Source organism: Phascolarctos cinereus, unplaced genomic scaffold (assembly GCF_003287225.1).
Source record: "Phascolarctos cinereus isolate Bilbo 61053 unplaced genomic scaffold, phaCin_HiC Scaffold_3;HRSCAF=262, whole genome shotgun sequence".
NCBI classification, from domain to species: Eukaryota; Metazoa; Chordata; class Mammalia; order Diprotodontia; family Phascolarctidae; genus Phascolarctos; species Phascolarctos cinereus.
Window position 1 is genome coordinate 247,759,721 of NW_027555736.1, and position 18,527 is coordinate 247,778,247.

Below are 18,527 nucleotides of genomic sequence, written 5' to 3' on the forward strand. Positions count from 1 at the left end.
TCACTCTCACCGTCTCCCAATTCCCCTGCATTGTAAAAGCTTTTTCTTGTCTGTTTTATGTGAGACAATTTACCTCATTCTTCCTCTCTTTCTCCTTCTCCCGGTATAATCCTGTCTCAACCCTTAATTTTATTTTTTAGATACCACCCCTTCATCTTCAACTCACCTAGTGTCCTCTGTCTGTCTATCTATCTATCTATACATATATTTTGCCCTCCAACTACCCTAACATTGACAAAGTCTCATGAGTTACAATATCATCTTTCCTGTAGGAATGTAAAGAATTCAACTTTAGTAAGTACCTTAATATTTCTGATTCCTCTTTACCTGTTCATGCTTCTCTTGAGTGTTGTATTTGAAGGTCAAATTTTCTTTTTTTTGTAAATTAGTTTATTTTGATTTATCAACAATTACTTCCATAAGCTTTTGAGTTTTGAATTTTTCTTCCCCTCCCTCCTCGCCTCTCTCTCCAAAATGGCACACAATCTGATGTAGGCTATACATGTGCATTCCTATTAAACATATTTTCATATTAATGATGTTGTAAGGGAGAATTAGAACCACAAGAAAAAGAAAACAAAACAAAGCAGAAGGAAAAAAATAGCAAATAATTTGCCTCAATCTGCATCGAAACACCATAGTTCATTCTCTGAATGTGGCTAGCATTTTACATCATTTGGAGATACCTTAGATCCTTGTATTGCTGAGAAGAGCCAAATCTATCAAAGTTAGTCATCGCACAGTGTGGCTATTACTGTGTACAATGTTCTCCTGGTTCTGTTCACTTCATTTAGCATCAGTCCATACAAAGCTTTCAAGGTTTTTGAAGTCTGCCTGTTTATCATTTCTTATAGCACAATAGTATTCCATTACATTCATTTACCACAACTTGTTCAGCCATTCCCCAATTGATGGGCATTCCCTCAATTTCCAATTCTTTGCCACCACAGAAAGAGCTAATATACATATTCTTGTACATGTAGGTGCTTTTCCCATTTTTTTGATGACTTTGGAATACAGCCCTAGAAGTGGTATTAGTTGGGTCAAAGGGTATGCACATTTTGATAGCCCTTTGGACATAACTTCCAAATTGCTCGGATCATTTCGCAACTCCACCAACAATGCCTTAGTGTTCCAATTTTCCCACATGTCTTCCAGCATTTATCATTTTCCTATTTTGTCATGTTGGCCAGTCTGATAGGTGTGATGTGGTGCCTCAGAGTTGTTTTGATTTGTATTTATCTAATTGATCATGATTTATAGCATTTTTTCATATGACTATAGATGGCTTTAATTCCTTCATTTGATAACTGCCTGTTCATAACCTTTGAGAATTTGTCAATTGTGGAATGACTTGTATTCTCATAAACTTGACTTAATTCTCTATATATTTTAGAAATGAGGCCCTTATCAGAGACACTGATTGTAAAAATTCTTTCCCAGTTTTCTGCTTCTCTCCTAATCTTGGTTGCATTGGCTTTTTTTGTTCAATGTAATGTAATCAAAACGATCCATTTTGCATTTTGTAATGTTTTCTATTTCCTGTTTGGCCATGAATTCTTCTGTTCTCCATAAATCTGACAGGTAAACTATTCCTTGCTCTCCCAGTTGCTTATAGTGTCAAGCTTTATATCTAAATCATGAACCTATTTTGACTTTGTTTTAGTATATGGTTAGGGGCAGCTAGATGGCGCAGTGGATAGAACACCAGCCCTGGAGTCAGGAGGACCTGAGTTCAAATACTGCCTCAGACACATGATACTCAGTAGCTGTGTGACCCTGGGCAAGTCAGTTAACCCCAATTGCCTCACAGAAAAAAAAATAGAATGGGTATATGGTGTAAGATTTTGGTCTATGCCTAATTTCTACCATACTCTTTTCCAGTTTTCCCAGCAGTTCTTGTCAAATAGTGAATTCTTATCCCAGAAGCTGGGGTCTTTGGGTTTATCAAATAGTAGATTACTATGGTCATTGACTACTGTGTCTTGCATACCTAATTTATTCCACTGATCCACCACTCTATTTCTTAGCCAGTAGCAAGTAGTTTTGATGATTGCTGCTTTATAATACAATTTAAGATCTGGTATGGCTAGGCCACCTTCCCCTGCATTTCTTTTCATTAGTTCCTTTGATATTCTGGACCTTTTGTTCTTCCAAAATGAATCTTGTTATTATTTTTTCTAGCTCTATAAAATAATTTTTGGTAGTTTGATTGGTATGGCACTGAATAGGTAAATTAGTTTAGGTAGAATTGTCATTTTTATTATATTAGCTCGACCTACCAATGAGCAACTGTTGTTTTTCCAGTTATTTAGATCGAACTTTATTTGTGTGGAAAATGTTTTGTAATTGTGTTCATACAGTTCCTGGGTTTGTTTCAGTAGGTAGACTCCTAAATATTTTATAATGTCCACTTTAACTTCAAATGGAATTTCTCTTTCTGTCTCTTGCTGTCGGGCTTTATGGGTAATATATAGAAATGCCAATTACTTACGTGGGTTTATTTTATAGCCTGCAACATTGCTGAAGTTGTTTATTATTTCAGGTAGTTTTTTACTTGATTCTCTGGGATTCTATAAGTATATCATAATATCATCTGCAAAAGCAATAGCTTTGTTTCTTCTTTGCCTATTCTAATATCTTCAATTTCTTTTTCTTCTCAATGATAAAGCTAGCGTTTCCAGTACCATATTGAACAACAGTGGTGAGAACAGACATACTCATTTCACCCCCGATCCTATTGGAAATGCTTCTAGCCTGTCCCCATTACATATGATGCTTGCTGAAGGTTTTAGCTAGATGCTACTTAATTATTTTAAGGAAGACTCCATTTATTCCTGTACTCTCTAGGATTTTTAATAGGAATGGGTATTGTATTTTGTGAAAAGCTTTTTCTGAATCTATTGAGATGATCATGTGGTTTCTGTTAGTTTTGTTGTTGATATGATCAATTATGCTGATAGTTTTCCTAATATTGAGCCAGCCCTGAATTCCTGGTATAAGTCCTACCTAGTCACAAGTCGCTATAATCTGTTTCTTAATATATTATTTAAAATTTTTGTATCCATATTCATTAGGGAAATTGGTCTATGGTTTTCTTTCTCTGTTTTGACTCTTCCTGGTTTTGGTATCAGCACCATATTTGTATCATAGAAGGAATTTGGCAAGACTCCTTATTTGCCTATTGTCCCAAATAGTGTATATAGTATTAGAATTAATTGTTCTTTAAATGTTTGTTAGAATTTGCTTGTAAATCCATCTGGCCCTGGAGGTTTTTTCTTAGGGAGTTCATCAATGGCTTGTTCAATTTCTTTTTCTGAAGTGGGATTATTTAAGTATTTTACTTCCTCTTCTGATAATCAGGGCAATTGATATTTTAGTAACTATTCATTTCATTTCACTAAGATTATTAAATTTATTGGCATATTCTTGGGCAAAATAGTTCCTAATTGTTGTTTTAATTTCCTCTTCCTTGGTGGTAGATTCACCCTTTTCATTTTTGATACTGGTAATTTGGTTTTCTTCTTTTTTAAAAAATTAAATTAACCAAAGGTTTATCTATTTTATTGGTTTTTTCACAAAACCAGCTCTTAGTTTTATTTATTAGTTCAATGGTTAAGGAAATATTTTCTTTAGTGAGCTTTTGATTTCCTTTTCCATTTGGCCAATTCTGCTTTTTAAAGCATTCTTCTCATTGGCTTTTTGGACCTCTTTTTCCATTTGGGTTAATCTATTTTTTAAGGTATATTTTCTTCATTATTTTTTTGGGTCGCCTTTAGCAAGCTGTTGACTTGTTTTTCATGATTTTCTTGCATCACTCTCATTTCTCTTCCCAGTTTTTCCTCTACTTCTCTTACTTTTCAAAATCCTTTTTGAATTCTTACATGGTCTATTATTAGATAGATATTCCACTATCCAGGTTGTCTTGGGCTGTAAATTTGTTTTACTCTATCTTTTTGTGAGTTCTGCTGCTCTAGAATTTGTTTGGAGGCAAGTTTTACAGGTATTTAGAAGGGTTTGGGGGAGAGCTCAAGCAAGTCACTGCTTTTACTTTGCCATCTTCATTTTGCTGTTATTTTGTCTAAGTCTAAGAAGAGTCTCTTTGGTAATTTGAACAGTGTAGGAGTAAATATTATCATAAGCCCAACAGAGGAGCTCCATCCCCTCTAATCCTGTTTATTTTGTATGAAAGCCACCACTAAGCAGTTACCAGTGGGTTAAGCCTTAATTTCCTATGCCAGTCACATCTTGGGGATAGTTTTGATGCCTTTTAAGAAAAAGAAAATTTGGGGTAGCTAGGTGGCGCAGTGGATAGAGCACCAGCCCTGGAGTCAGGAGGGCGTGAGTTCAATCCAGCCTTAAGACACTTGTCACTTACTAGTTTTGTGACTCTGGACAAATCACTTAACCCCATTGCCTAGCTAAAAAAAAAAAAAAAGAAAAAGAAAAAGAATACTTGCAAAGGGAGGGGAAGAGGGAAGGAACTTAGGACATGGCTTCTACCATATACACATGTTATAATTGTTATTTATTTCATCAGGAGGCTTTTGGATAGTCTAATAATTGCTCATTTTTATAGTGTAGAAGTGAATCAGAGTGGTGCTGTAGAAAGAGTACTGAATTTGGGCTTTAACTTCAAATTCTGGCTGTGATACCCATACCCATTATGGCCTTAATGAGGTTACATTGGTTCATATCGCTGGGCCTCAATTCCCTTATCTGCAGCATGGGAACAATAAAAGCATATACCTACCAGGGTTGTTGTAATGATTAAATGAGATGATATTTGAAAAGCTCTTTGTAAATCTTGAAGTGCTACATAGATGCCAACTAATCATTATTATTAATATCATCATCATCCTAAATGAACATCTCATTTCATTCCAATTTCAGACCTGAACTACCAGGAGACTAGCCTGGGTCAGTGCCAGCCCATGAGAGTTCATGTAATTATCCGTGAGATTATTCTTTGTTCATACATTATGAAGTCTCCCTATCACTGTTCATCTCTCTGTTCATTCTCAGAACTGTAAGGTCAAGAAAGATCATAGTGCCAAGTCAATAATTTGTTTGTCTTACAGTGATATAGAGGAACAAACGTGGTTTGGTAAGCCCTTATTGAATGACTGGATCTTTGTTTCTCTGACCTTATACTCTCCTTACTACGTTGCTAAGTATAAATGACATTATTGGTCTTTGCAATTAAAATCTAAGCTACACAAAGGAGGGGTGTAATACTAATAGCTAACAGAGTGCTCACTCTGTGCCAGCCAGTATACTAAATGTTTACAGATATTATCTCATTTCATCCCCACAGGGAGGTCGTGCTTTTATCCCTCTTTTATCTTTATCCCTATTTTACAGTTGGGGAAACTAAAGCAAATAGAGTTTAAGTGATCTGCCCAAGGTCACATAGCCAGTAAATCTCTAAGGCTGAATTTGAACTCTAGTCTTTCTGACTACAGAACCAGTATTCTATCCACTATGCCACCTAGCTACCTAGAAGAGGATGACTAGGATTAGTCCACATGTTGTCCGTAACTTAGAGGATTCTTAGTAGGAGTTGAATAGGCCTCCCTGCCTCCCTTGTATAAAGGATTTTAATGCTGCTCCTGGAGGTTGGGCCATACTTTTCATGCATATCTTTCTATGTGAAGTAGATTAGAAGACTAGGCAGGACAGGGTCTCTGGCAGGAAAATATAAACAAGAACATGATGATATCATTCTCAATCCACTTTCCAAATGTGACTTGCCCATGCATTTCTATTGATGATACCCTCATTCTTTTGGGCACCCAGTTTCATAACCTTGAAGTTTTCCTTGGTTCTTCAATCTCTCATCCCCTATGTCAGATCAGTTTCTAGTCCTGCCTCCAAAACAAATCTCACATCTAACCCTTTTTCTCCACTGTCTAGTGCAAACTCACATCATCTCTTACCTGGACTGTTACAGCAGCCTTATGATGTCTTCCTGTCTCCAAATCATGTTTCACAGCTAGCAAATTATATTCCTGAAGCATGAATCTGACCAAGACAGTGTGCTCTAGCTCCAGAAGCTTCAAAGCTTCCCTTTTGCCTCCATAATAAAGTGCAAACTTCCGTTTTTAGAACTTAAATTTCTTCACAACCTTGACCTTCCTACCCTTCAAGTCTCTTTGCAGATTGCTCCTCAACACTCTACGGATCAGCCATACTGCATTACTTGCTATTCCTTACACACGGTGGCTGGACCCCTGCATACCTCCATTATTTCCCCCAAATCCCCAAGGTAGAATGTTCTCCTTCCTCACCTCTGCATCTTAGAATCCCTGGTTTCCTTCAAAGCTGAGCTCAGATGCTTGCTTTGGCAGCAAAGATGCTAAAATTTCAGTAATACAGAGGAGATTAGTATGGCCCTTGCACATGCAAATTCATGAATGTTCCATATTTTTCAAAAGAGAAATAATTTAAGAATTATTGGGTTGTCTGAAAGCCATAATCAAAGAAAGAGCCTAGATGTCAAATTTTTAGAAACTATGAAGGAAAACTGCCCTGATATACTAGAACCAGAGAGTAAAATAAAGAGTGATATCATAAGCAAATTAGGAGAGTATGGAAAATTTTACCTGTCATATGTATGGATAAGGGAAGAATTTTTGACCAAAGTGAAATACAGAAGATCACAGTATGTAAAATGGGCAGTTTTGGTTTCATGAAATTGAAAGGGTTTTGCAAAAATTAGAAGGAAAGCAGGAAACAAAATATTTTTTACAGTTTCTCTGATAAAGGACTCATTTCTCAAATATATAGTGAACTGAGCCAAATTTCTAAAAATAAGAGCCATTCTGCAGTTGATAAACGGTCAAAGGATACTAACAGGCATTTTCAGAAGAAAAATCAAAGCTATCAATAGTCACATGAAAAAATGCTCTAAATTATTATTGAGTAGAGAAATGCAAATTAAAACAACTCTGAGGTACCATGTCACACATATTAGATTTCCTAGAATGATGGAAAAGTAAAATAATAAATACTGAAGGAGATGTGAAAAAATAGTTACACTAATGTACTGTTGGTGGAGTTATAAGGTGGTCCAACTGTTCTAGAGAACAATTTGAAAACTGTTGCATACTCTTTGACCAAACAATACAGCTACTAGGTCTGTATCCCAGAGATATCAAAGAAAAGGAAAAAGGACCTATACAAATTAATAACAGATCTTTTGCGCAAAGAATTGAACATTGAGGGGATGCCTTTCAAATGTGGAATAGCTGAATAAGTTGTGGGCTCTGGTTGTGATGGAATACTGTTGTGCTATAAGAAATGACAAGCAGGATAGTTTCAAAAAAGCTGGGAAGATATGAAGTTATACTAATTGAAATGAAGAGAAACAGGAGAATATTGTGCATAGTAACAGCAGTATTATAATAATGATCAACTGTAAATCATATGACTCAGAAAGAAAAAATGCTATCTACCTCCAGAGAGAGAACTGATGAACTCTGAATGAAAACTGAAGCATACCGTTTTCACTTTCTTTTTCTTTTTCCAACATGGCTAATATGAAAATATTTTCATAATTTCACATATGTAGTTTATAGCATATTGCTTGCCTTCTCAATGGGTGAAGGAGGGTCTGGAAGGAGGGAGAAAATTTGGACTCAAAAAGTTTTAGAAATAAGTGTTAAAGATAAATTGAGAAAATAGTTTTTAAAACACTGAGCCCAGATGCCACCTTCTGTAGAAGGGCTTCCTTGCTGTCTGTCATCTTTTAACTCTCTTCCCCTTTGTGGCTAAACTCCTTGAGAAAGCCATCTATAACTAGTGCCTCAACTTTTCTTCTTTCCTCCTTACTCTGCAGTTTGGCTTCTGACATTATTATTTGATTGAAATTGCTTTTCCCAAATTATCAATGACCTTTTTTTTTTTTAACATTTGGAGTCATATCACTTTTAATGATTATATTCACTACAAAAATGTCACTTAAGTACCAATTCAGAATGCTGTAGTTTTTCAAAGTCGATAGAGGCTTTGTACAAATATAGGCTTGCATTTGGATTCCAAGTAATGTACTTTCCTTCTTTCCGAAGAAAGTTATTATAACACGAAAACTGCTCAAGCAATCATGCTAGAAAAGTAGCTCTGCTTTATTTTGGAGTTGGTCCACAACTAGGTAGTCTCATTAATTAAATGCTATGAAATTCAACCTTATGGAGATTCAGTATGCCAATTTCTGATCAAGGTATCAATTTGAAATATCCTTAAATCTTCAAATATTGGAAACTAGATATGGCGTGACATTTTCAGGTAGTGTCAATTCCAGTTGATCCTATATGTTTGGAAGCCCTGTACCTTCACTTCTTTTTCTATCAAAAGTTGCAGCCTTTCTCCAAGCTAATTGAATACCTATCTAATATACAGATATGCTTCTTAAATACGAAATATGAATAAATGTGTTACCAGCTTGGAGAGACCCTGGTGGAACTATTAATATTTCATATTATCATTTCTCTAAAAATGCTGCTACAGCCATGTGTCCTCATGCTTCCTATTGCTGAAGCATTCAACTCTTCTTAATTTGTGAATTACCCACTCCATTTCCTCATGGCCTTTTATTAGTATTAGGTGATATTGTACTTTCCATAACTTCTTCTAGATAATTGCTAAGGCTCACTTCTTCCTGATTATTATGGCTTCTTGTGTCAAAATGGTCTTTCTTGGTTCTTGAGGATGTGGTTTATATATGTCTCTCATTATGGAAACCGTATTTGTAAATAAAATATTAGTGAACTTTAAGTTCCATTGTTTTCTCTATGAGATCAACTACATAATGTTCCTGCACATATGTTTTGGTTCTTGCTGTACCAAGGAGCAATTTTATAATAGAAGGGGTTCCCCACTCTGTGCTGAGAAATCTATGGCTATGCAATTTCCCAGTGGGATCTATTTATCTGTGTAACACATCAACTCCAGCCACACTTGGATTCATGGGATTTGGGTATTCCTGCATAGCAGCTGTTATAACCGTTTCCTATGGTGGTTGAAAACATGCTCTGACATCCAAATCTTCATGGTGCCAGCAACCAGCAGGATGTTTGGTGGCACTAAGGCACACTAGAAGAAAAGTGACACCACCTTTCTTTCACTTGCCAGCCAGAATACGCTAATGCCAAAGGGCTCAATGACTGCTTAATTGTCACATCTAATGACTTTTTCTCAATTGCCATCCTGATTTGTACTTTTTTGCAGCATTTGACAGTGTCAACCACCCTTTTTCTCACAGATACTCTTTTTCCCTAGTGTTTTTTTGTTTGTTTGTGCGTTTTGACGTTCTGTTCTAGTTCTCCTCTATTGTTGGCACAGCTCTAAAGTGAACATTCTCTTAGTTCAGGTTTGATGTTGGGACAAAATGAGTCACTAAAACTTTAACAAAAGAGGTTTACTTTGCCCTAACACAGCAAAGATAACACAGGAAGCCAGAAAAACTAGGAGATAGAGATGAGTGAGGAGAACATTCTGGGTACGTATACAAGGGTACAGTGGCACTTATCTTCGGCTTTGGTAGATGCAGTCTCCTTAACTTTCTTTTTTTTTTTAATAACTCTCTTTTTTAAAAATTTATTAATTTATTTTGATTTATCAATAATCACTTCCATATGTTTTTGAGTTTAAAATTTTTCTCCCCCTTCCTCCCAACGCCTCTCCCCAAGATGGTGCACAATCTGATATAAGCAATACACTTACATTCCTATTAAACATGTTTTCATATTAGTGGTGTTGTAAGTAAAAATTAAAACCAATAGGAGGAACCATCAGGAAGAGGAAGCAAAACTCAACAGAAGAGAAAAAAATAGCAATTCAACTTTCATAGTTCTTTCATTGGATGTGGATAGCATTTTCCATCACAAGGCCTCTGGAGATATCTTAGATCCTTGTATTGCTGGGGACGGTTAAGTTTATCAATATTAGTCATCAACGTGACTGTTATTATGTACAACGTTCTCTTGGTTCTGATCATTTCATTCAGCATCAGCCATATATGTCTTTCCAGGTTTTTCTGAAGTCAGCCTGTTCATCGTTTCTTATAACACAATAGTATTCCATTACATTCATATACCACAACTTGCTCAGCCATTCCCCAGTTGATGGGCATCCTCTCAATTTCCACTTCTTTGCCACCACAGAAAGAGCCGCTATAAATATTTCTGTACATGTGGGTCCTTTTCCCATTTGTATGATCTCTTTGGGATATAGCCCTAGAAGTGTTATTGCTGGGTCAAAGGGGTATGCACATTTTTATAGCCCTTTGGGCACAGCTCCAAATTGTTCTCCTTCCTTAGCTTTCTTACAGAAATCCATCTGATCAGCAGGTCAATGGGAGATAATAATTAGTGTGGTCATAGACACCCACCAAGTCTGAGAGGCACAAAGCTCACATGGATTGGTCTTTTTTATTGGCCCTAGCCTGGAAGATACATCAGAGAAGCTGGGGCCAATCAGGTCTCTTGGGAGAAGGAAGCTTCACCAGAGAAGCCACTAGGGAAGTAAGGGCTGAAAGATGTTGTGTGGGGGTTGTATGTGTGGGGAGGAAGTTGTGATAAGGGAAGAGAAGCTGCATCAAGAAACTGCTGCCTTAGCACATCCTTCTGCCTGGCCAACTGTTACTTTTTAGCCTCCCCTGTTGAGTTTTTATCCAGTTCCCTAGAGCTTACCATGGGTGTCCTCCAGGGCTCTGTCATGGTCCCTCTTCACCTTTTATATTATATCACTCAGTGATCTTACCAACTTCCATGGATTAAATTATCATCTCACTGCAGATGAGTTGTTGGTCAGTCATTCTAGTCATGTCCAGCTCTTCATAACCCCATGTGGGGTTTTCTTGGCAAAGATAATGGAATGATTTGCCATTTCCTTCTCCAGCTCATTTTACAGCTACAGCTGTGGAACTAAGGCAGACAAGGTTATTCACCTGCTGGGGGTCACATAGCTAGTGTCTTAGGCTAGATTTGAACTCATTAGGAAGATGCGTCTTTCTGACTTTAGGCCCAGCACTTTATCCACTGCGCACCTAGCTGCCCCAAATCTGTTCATCCAACCCTAAATTGTTCCCTGTCCTCCAGACTCTCATTACAACTGTCAGTTGGACCTCTCAAACTGTATATTCTATAGACATCTCAAATTCAAAACGTCCAAAACTGAACTCATGTCTTTTCCTCAAACCCTTCCTTCTGCCTAATTTCCCTTACTGTTGAAGGTAACATCTTCCCAGTCACCTAAGCTTACAATAAGTGTCATCCTTACCTCTTCTTTTTCACTTAACCACCCTCTGTGTTGTGTTGTCAAATTCTGTCAGTTGCAACTTCTTGACATCTGTCATACATGCCCCCTTTTCTCCTTTGATACTGCCACCCCCTTGGTACTAGGGGCCTACTGGCTCGTCTCTGATTGAAAACTCACCCCATTGCAGTCCACCGTCCACTAACCTGTCAAATTTATTTTCCTAAAGTAAAGGTTGCTCTCTCTTTTCTTCCTCTCCTCTCCTCTCCTCTCCTCCTCTCCTCCCTTCCCCTCCCCTCCCCTCTCCCCTCTCCTCTCTCCACTCCATAGCACCCCCAGGATCAAATATAACATCCTCTGTTTGGCATTCAAAGCCCTTCATAACCTGGACCCTTTTTACCTTTACAGTGTTCTTACTCCTTATTCCCTTCCACATAACAGTGGCCTCCTTGCTGTTTCTTGCACAAGACAAACTGTCTTCTGCGTGTGCCTTTTGGCTGGCTTTCTCATGTACCTGGAACGTTCTCCTTACTCATCTCTATCTCCTAGTTTTTCTGGCTTCCTTCAAGCCTCAGCTAATGTCCCACCTTCTTCAGGGATGTGCCTTTCCTTTGAGATTATCTCCAGTTTATCCTATATTAAACCTAAGTGCTTAGCTCTTAGAATATTTCCGATTTATACTGTATGTATCTGTATATACTGTATATATGGTTATCTCCCTCAGTAGCTTGTGAGCTCCTTGAGGGGAGAGACTAAGTTTTATTGTTATTTTTGTTTTTGTTTATATTTCCAGTATTTAGCAGCACAATGGTACATGGTGGGTGCTTAATTATTTATCGACCTGACTTGTGAGTTCTGAGAACTGCTGAATGTTTAAGTTCATCCAGTATTCAACCACATTCTACTGTTATTCTTTTTAAACTTATCCCAAGTAGGCAATGCCATTTTTCATTTTTAACACTTGGCCATTTGCCTTTTTTTCAACTGCATTTGTCTTCCTGAAATCTTGCAGTATTTTGTATTTACTCTTCCAACCACTGTCTAACCTTCTAGGATAAGAAGTTGGAGAACAACTAACTACATGTTGCCACGTAGTTTTTACATTGCTGTGTCATTTCATCTAATCTTTTTCCCCCATTATCTTACAATACCGTGTCCACAGAAAAATCATACCTGAGAGTAATGAGAGAAATCTCGATTGACATTCAGTCTAAGAAGCCTCATCTAAGCCAAAAATATTCCCCTCCTTTTCTTCTTTAACTTTTCTTCTTCATTCAGAAAGATAATCTCACTACTGTAGGATATTAAAAGGGTAGTTTTTTACCCTGGGCAGTCCAACCAAAGGAATAATTCTTCACTGTTTTTGAAAATTTAATCCAAAGCTACTTGTCTGTGTGGTATTCTTGCCTCTCACAGGTCAACATTTTACTTTTCTTCTGTATTGTTATCCTCTCTTTGTACTCAGTTGCTTGGTTATATATTCTTTTAGTCCCTTCTACTTTCTTTGGTATGTCAAAAACACATTTCTTTTATATTGTATAGCAGTTTGGGTGTCAATTTTAGCCCAGTATAATTAAGTTCAAGCTCTAACAATTCAACTTTTACTGTATACAAGGGCCTATGCTTAGGTGCCAGGACTACAAAGACAAATACAGAAATAGTTACTGCTGTCCCTGGAGGGATACAATAAGCATGCACACAGTCCAGTGCAAAACAAATTGAGGAGAGCTGTTGACAAAGGCAGAGGTAGAAATAAAGAGGAAATATTTTCCAGGCTTGGGAGGCAGTCAGATGTATAAGCAGAGTGGCAGGATATAGAATGTCCATTTCAGATAGCAGCTTAGATTTTTTAAGAATAGGAGAGAACCATTAATATTTGTAGGCATTGGGGAATGAAGCATTAGCTAAAGTGACATTGAAAATGATAGAGGAAATACTTAAAAAAAAAAAAAGGTAACATCCTGGAGGAGATGATATATTTATGAAGGGAACAAATAAAGAGACTGGCCTTGGCAAAGTTAAAAACCATCTCCTTCTCAAAGACTGGAGAATAGAAGACAGTATGAAAGATAATTTAAAGAGATTTTGAGGTATAGAGTAGAGGAGAAGACAGGGTTTAAGACAAATGGCCTCAAATTCTCAAGAAAAGTAGGAGGGAAAGGAATGATGCTTTAGGCAGTTTGAGTAGAAAAGAGAATCTGGGAATAGCTCCTTTGGGGAAGAAGAGAGAGTTAATCAGGGCAAAATAAAAGACTTGCCATTTAGCAGTGAGGGCTCAGTTGAGGTTAGATACACATTTGTAATGGACCTGTTCAGCATGATGTATCATTTCCTCCAGTAACATTTGAGTGGGAATCCTTGCCTTTGCACTAGGAATGTACTATGCCTGTACTACCCTCTCTCCCAACCCCTGTTAAATTCTTTTAAATCTTTTGGGCCAAATTCAAATGTCACATCCTTTAAGTCTTCCCCAGTCATTCCTTTTGGAATCACTCTTGCTTAAACCTTACATATCATTCTGTGTTTAATCATTATTTTGTATTGTAGTTACTTTACATGTGTCATATCCACCTGTTAGACTCTAAGCCTCGTCTTCCACACAACTGCCAAAGTGATGTTCCTGAAACATGTATAATTATAATATTCCCCTGCTCAAAAAGTTTTAGTGGCTCCCTGTTGTCTCTATGATAAATGAAAACATGCAAGGTGTCATTAAAAGCCCTTCATTATCTGATTCCAACCTTCCTCGATTGATTTCATATTAACTTCCCCACTCCACCTCCCCCTCCACACACACACATACACACACTATACTCTACAGTCCAGTCAAACTGCTGTGTTTTCTTGCTCTCAAACGTGACATTCTACCTTCATCTACAAGCACTAAGGAAGACCTGGAAAGGTTTCTTGCAGAAGATAGCAGTAGAGATGAGGAAGAAGAGAATTCTGAGCATTGCATATACCTAACAAAAATGCACAGTCAGGAGATAGTGTGTCTTGTGAAAGGAACAGCGAGACCAGTGTCACTGGATCATAGAATATATGGAGAGGATTAGGATATAAGGAGACTGGAAAGGTAGGAAAGAGATAGGTTGTGAAGGAATTTTTAAAAACAAGAATTTATATTTGATCATTGAGTTAAGATGGAATTGAAGAGGCTGATGAAGAACTTAGAGAACAAGGTGTTTAAAGGACATTGATGTAAATAGGTTTTTCTGAGAATGTCCTGCTCATCATTTCTTGTAGTACAATAGTATTCCATCATAATCACATACCACAACTTGTTCAGCCGTTCCCAATTGATGGACATCCCCTCAATTTCTAATTCTTTGTAACCACAAAAAGAGCTGCTATAAATATTTTTGTACATGTGGGTTCTTTTCTCCTTTTATTGATCTCTTTGGTATATAGACCTTGCAGTGGTATTGATGGATCAAAGGGTATGTGTGCAAAGTATTGATAGTGGTAAGTACCAAACAGGTAATATGAACTCACACACATACTCAGATATTGTGACTTTGAGTTTGCTTCTTCCTCTGTCTGCTGTCTTTTCCTAAATGGAGACTATTGAGATTTCAGAACTGTGCCTTTCAGAAAATATAATCTACCTGGCTTTATGATTGGCATTGCCAGAAAATAGAATTTGTGGCAGAGTACTAAGACCAACAAATACTTAGACTCATTGAATGAATATATACAGTGAGATTCAGAAGTCTACCTCCATATGTCCTCTGAATTCTCACTCTCTCTTTATGTATTTTCAAATAGGGGCAATCTAACTACTTAAGGATTTATACCCTGAGAACCGTATAGCCAGTGTCCCACAATTTGTTGAAAGATCTGCATCAGGATGACTTACTCTTGAAAATACACTGTTTCCACAGTCCCATCATTCTCAAATCACATACTTTCTTTAATTATAGATTCATACTACTATACACATACTCCATGACACTTTCAATCCACCTTCCATTCTTTATATACTCATACTCCATACTTTCAAGAGCACTTTCAAAATGCCTTCGGATATCAAAAATGTCAGGAGAACATACTGACTTCTCTCTCTTACAGGCCAAGAGGTAGTGACCAGTCATAAGCAGCTTTGTGCCCCTTTTTTCATTCTACATATAGAGGTCAGTCTAATAATATGTACATTTAACCAAGGACCTTTATTTATTGCCTCCTTTTCAACTGACTTTGTTAAATGTTGTCAATGTATATTTCATAAACACAAGTAAATATGTCATAGAGGTAAGTTAGAAGTCAAAACCAAAGGTTAGACTTTAGCAGATTATTGTTTCTGGAAGCTTTGGCTGTGGTAACATATGGTCTATCTAATTTCCCAAGAACATGTAATTTTTCCCGCTATTTATATGCCTTCTATGTATCGTGGATATGAAATGCTAGAACAACATTCAGAAGAGCTACTGTATTTTATTGGCAAAGTAAAATAATTTTCAGTTTTCATATGTTGGAGTTATGCTGCTGTCTTTTAATTCAGGTTCTCATGTTACTCTGTGGTATTTAGGGATTCTGTGCAGGCAGTGAAATAACATAACACATTTCTTAAGTTACTGAGTCACTCAACTAGCTCAGCAGTGAGGTTTTTCTAGTCCACTATTCAATTAGTCCAAACAAAAAGTATAAAAAGTCATGCTTATAGGCCTGTGTTTGGAAAGAGATTAGTATTGTTCATAACAGAAAATGGGAAGAAGAGAAGAAATTGTGCGCTTTGGGGAAGGGGAACAGTTGAGGAGGATAGAATAAGATTGGAAATTTTCATGGCTCCCATTCTGAAATGTGTTTGGAGGAGAAGAGACCTAGTAGCAGATGATGCACTGCATTTCTAAGGTAAACTCTAAACAGATTGAGGACTGATAGTTGAAATAGCTAACCTGAGAGTTCCAAGTATGATAATGAGTCTTCACTTTCAGGTTGTTTTAATTTAAATTGTTTACTACAAAGTCACCTTGATATTGAAAAAAAGTGAGATTTTTAATCTAGTTCCTAAGTCATTTTTTATTTCTTTTGTATACACTGCTATATGCCGTATCTGTTGTAAATACAAGTGAATTTCAGCCATATTTCCACTTCAGATGACAGCAGGGAATCTAAGGAAGAATAGATAGTCGCTAAGTCTAAATTTTTTTTAATGGGACCTCTGCTTTTATTGGTATAAGTAATTCCTAGTGAAATCAGCATTAAGTAACTTACCCAAAATCATACAGCCACTCCAGGACTGGCTTTTTCTACCTGCTATGATATCCTACATCTCTGATTCTAGATTATTTCCCTAAAACTTATTTTTCCATACCTCTGTGTATTGAAATGCTTTCTTTTCCTCATCATGACTTAGTTTCAGATGCTACTTGTCTCGTGAAGCTTTCCCTGACATCCGCTAGGTGAAAGTAATCTTTTCCCATCTTTAGATTTTCTTTCAGCACTTTTTCTAAATCTCTCCATGCCTTTACCACATTCTGCTTTGTATCATACCTATTTGTGTCTTTTTGTCTTCGTTTTTCCCCATTCATGCTGCCAATCGTTAGATTTTAAGATCTTTGAGGTTAGTTACTATGTCATTTTTCCTGTTTATATCCCCACAATCTATCATTGTGCCTTTTCATCGTAGACACCTAGGAAACATTTATTGAATTGAACTGAATTGAATCTTATTCTTCATGTTCAAAGTAAGATGAAACAATCGTCATGTATCGTTCCTTCCTTTCTACCAGATCTCACATTTTATTACACAGTAAATGTATTTTAGCAGTACAATAGTTGAAAAATCACAAGTGTTCACTTTAAATTCTGTGCACTTAACACATTTTTTTTTCAATACATGATTCCTATTCATTACCAATAGCAGTAACATCAATAGCAGTCCTACCCAATCAAGGCAATGCATTGAAATGTCTTTTTTTTTCTTTCTTTTTTTTTTTTTAGTAGCAGGATAATGAATTGTATTTTCACCTCTTTGTCAATGTGGTTTAATGTCTCAGTGTTAATTCAAAGCAACACTACTACAGAGCAGTAAATTATATGGAATTAATTAGCATAGTTATTAGCAAACCATAGATATCTCTTGGTTTTTCTTAATGAGCCTTCATCTTATAAATTGGAATCAATTCCATACATATAATTTGAATATGAGACTTTTTTCAGAGATTTTCCCCCAGTTACCTGGTCCCCCTCTAATTTTCACATTAGAATCCTTTGTGAAAAAAAATGCATGTAATCAAAATTTTCCATTTTATCTTTTTTTTATTGTCTTTAAGAATTTACTTAGGCATGAACTTTTTCCTTTTCCATAGATCAGAAAGGGAATTTCTTTCTTAATTACGATGTGACCTTTTATGTTGAAGTCATGAATCCATTTGGAACTTATCTTTTTACACGGTATGAGGGAATAGTCTACTCCTAATGTCTTCTAGACTGCTGAACAATTTTCCTAGCATTCCCATTCCAACTGGAATCTTTCGGTTTGTCATGCACTATGCTCCTGTGTTCTGTATCTTCTTTCCCTAATCTGTTCCATTGATCATCTTCTCTTTTCTGAACTATACCAAATCATTTTAATGACCACTGCTTTGTAATACAGTTTGGTTATCTGATAGGACCAGGCCTCTTCTTTCATTTTGTCCTACTTTTTCTTCATTATTACCCTTGATATTTCTGACCTTTTATTTCTCTATATTAATTTCATTATTATTTTCCTATGTATATAAAATATTCCTTGAGGAATTTGGTATAGCATTGAATAAGTAAATTGATTTAGGTAACATTGTCATACTTAATATATCAGTCCATCCATGAATATTATTAATATTCCTCCATTTATTTGTACGTCTTTTTTCCAGCAGAAGTTTAATTCATATACTTCCTTAACAAATCATGGTAAAAACACTCAAAAATTTTGTATTGCTTCTGTGGCTAATTTTATTGGAACTTTTTTTCTAACTCTTTCTTTTGTGTTTTTTTGATATTATAGTTAAGTTAAAATTTTTGGTTTACTGATGATTGTGAATTTAAAAAGAAATTACTTTCAGACCTAGTTGTGAAAAGAAAAATCTTTCCAAATATATTAATGTTCCTATATGAACTTTTTTGTTGTTGTCAATTCAGGATCTCCAGATGCTCCAAGGTCATTATTCAGAAAATCAGTGATAGCTATTTAGAAGTATTACACCTAAGTATAGAAATTAAATATTTGACAAATCTTTTGTGAGAAATGGCCTTCCTGAAATCTAGAGTAGACCAAATAGAAATCAGTG

At 36.4% G+C, this 18,527-nt stretch overlaps 1 protein-coding gene and 2 pseudogenes across 17 annotated transcripts in view; 2 read left to right on the forward strand and 1 right to left on the reverse strand.

Moving 5' to 3' along the window:
* Positions 1–18,527, forward strand: part of GPHN (gephyrin) — a 789,636-nt gene that overhangs the window by 311,105 nt on the left and 460,004 nt on the right. The window lies entirely within an intron of this gene.
* Positions 6,339–6,431, forward strand: LOC144456482 (U6 spliceosomal RNA; annotated as a pseudogene).
* On the reverse strand, positions 8,483–9,051 carry LOC110220695 (PRELI domain containing protein 3B pseudogene; annotated as a pseudogene).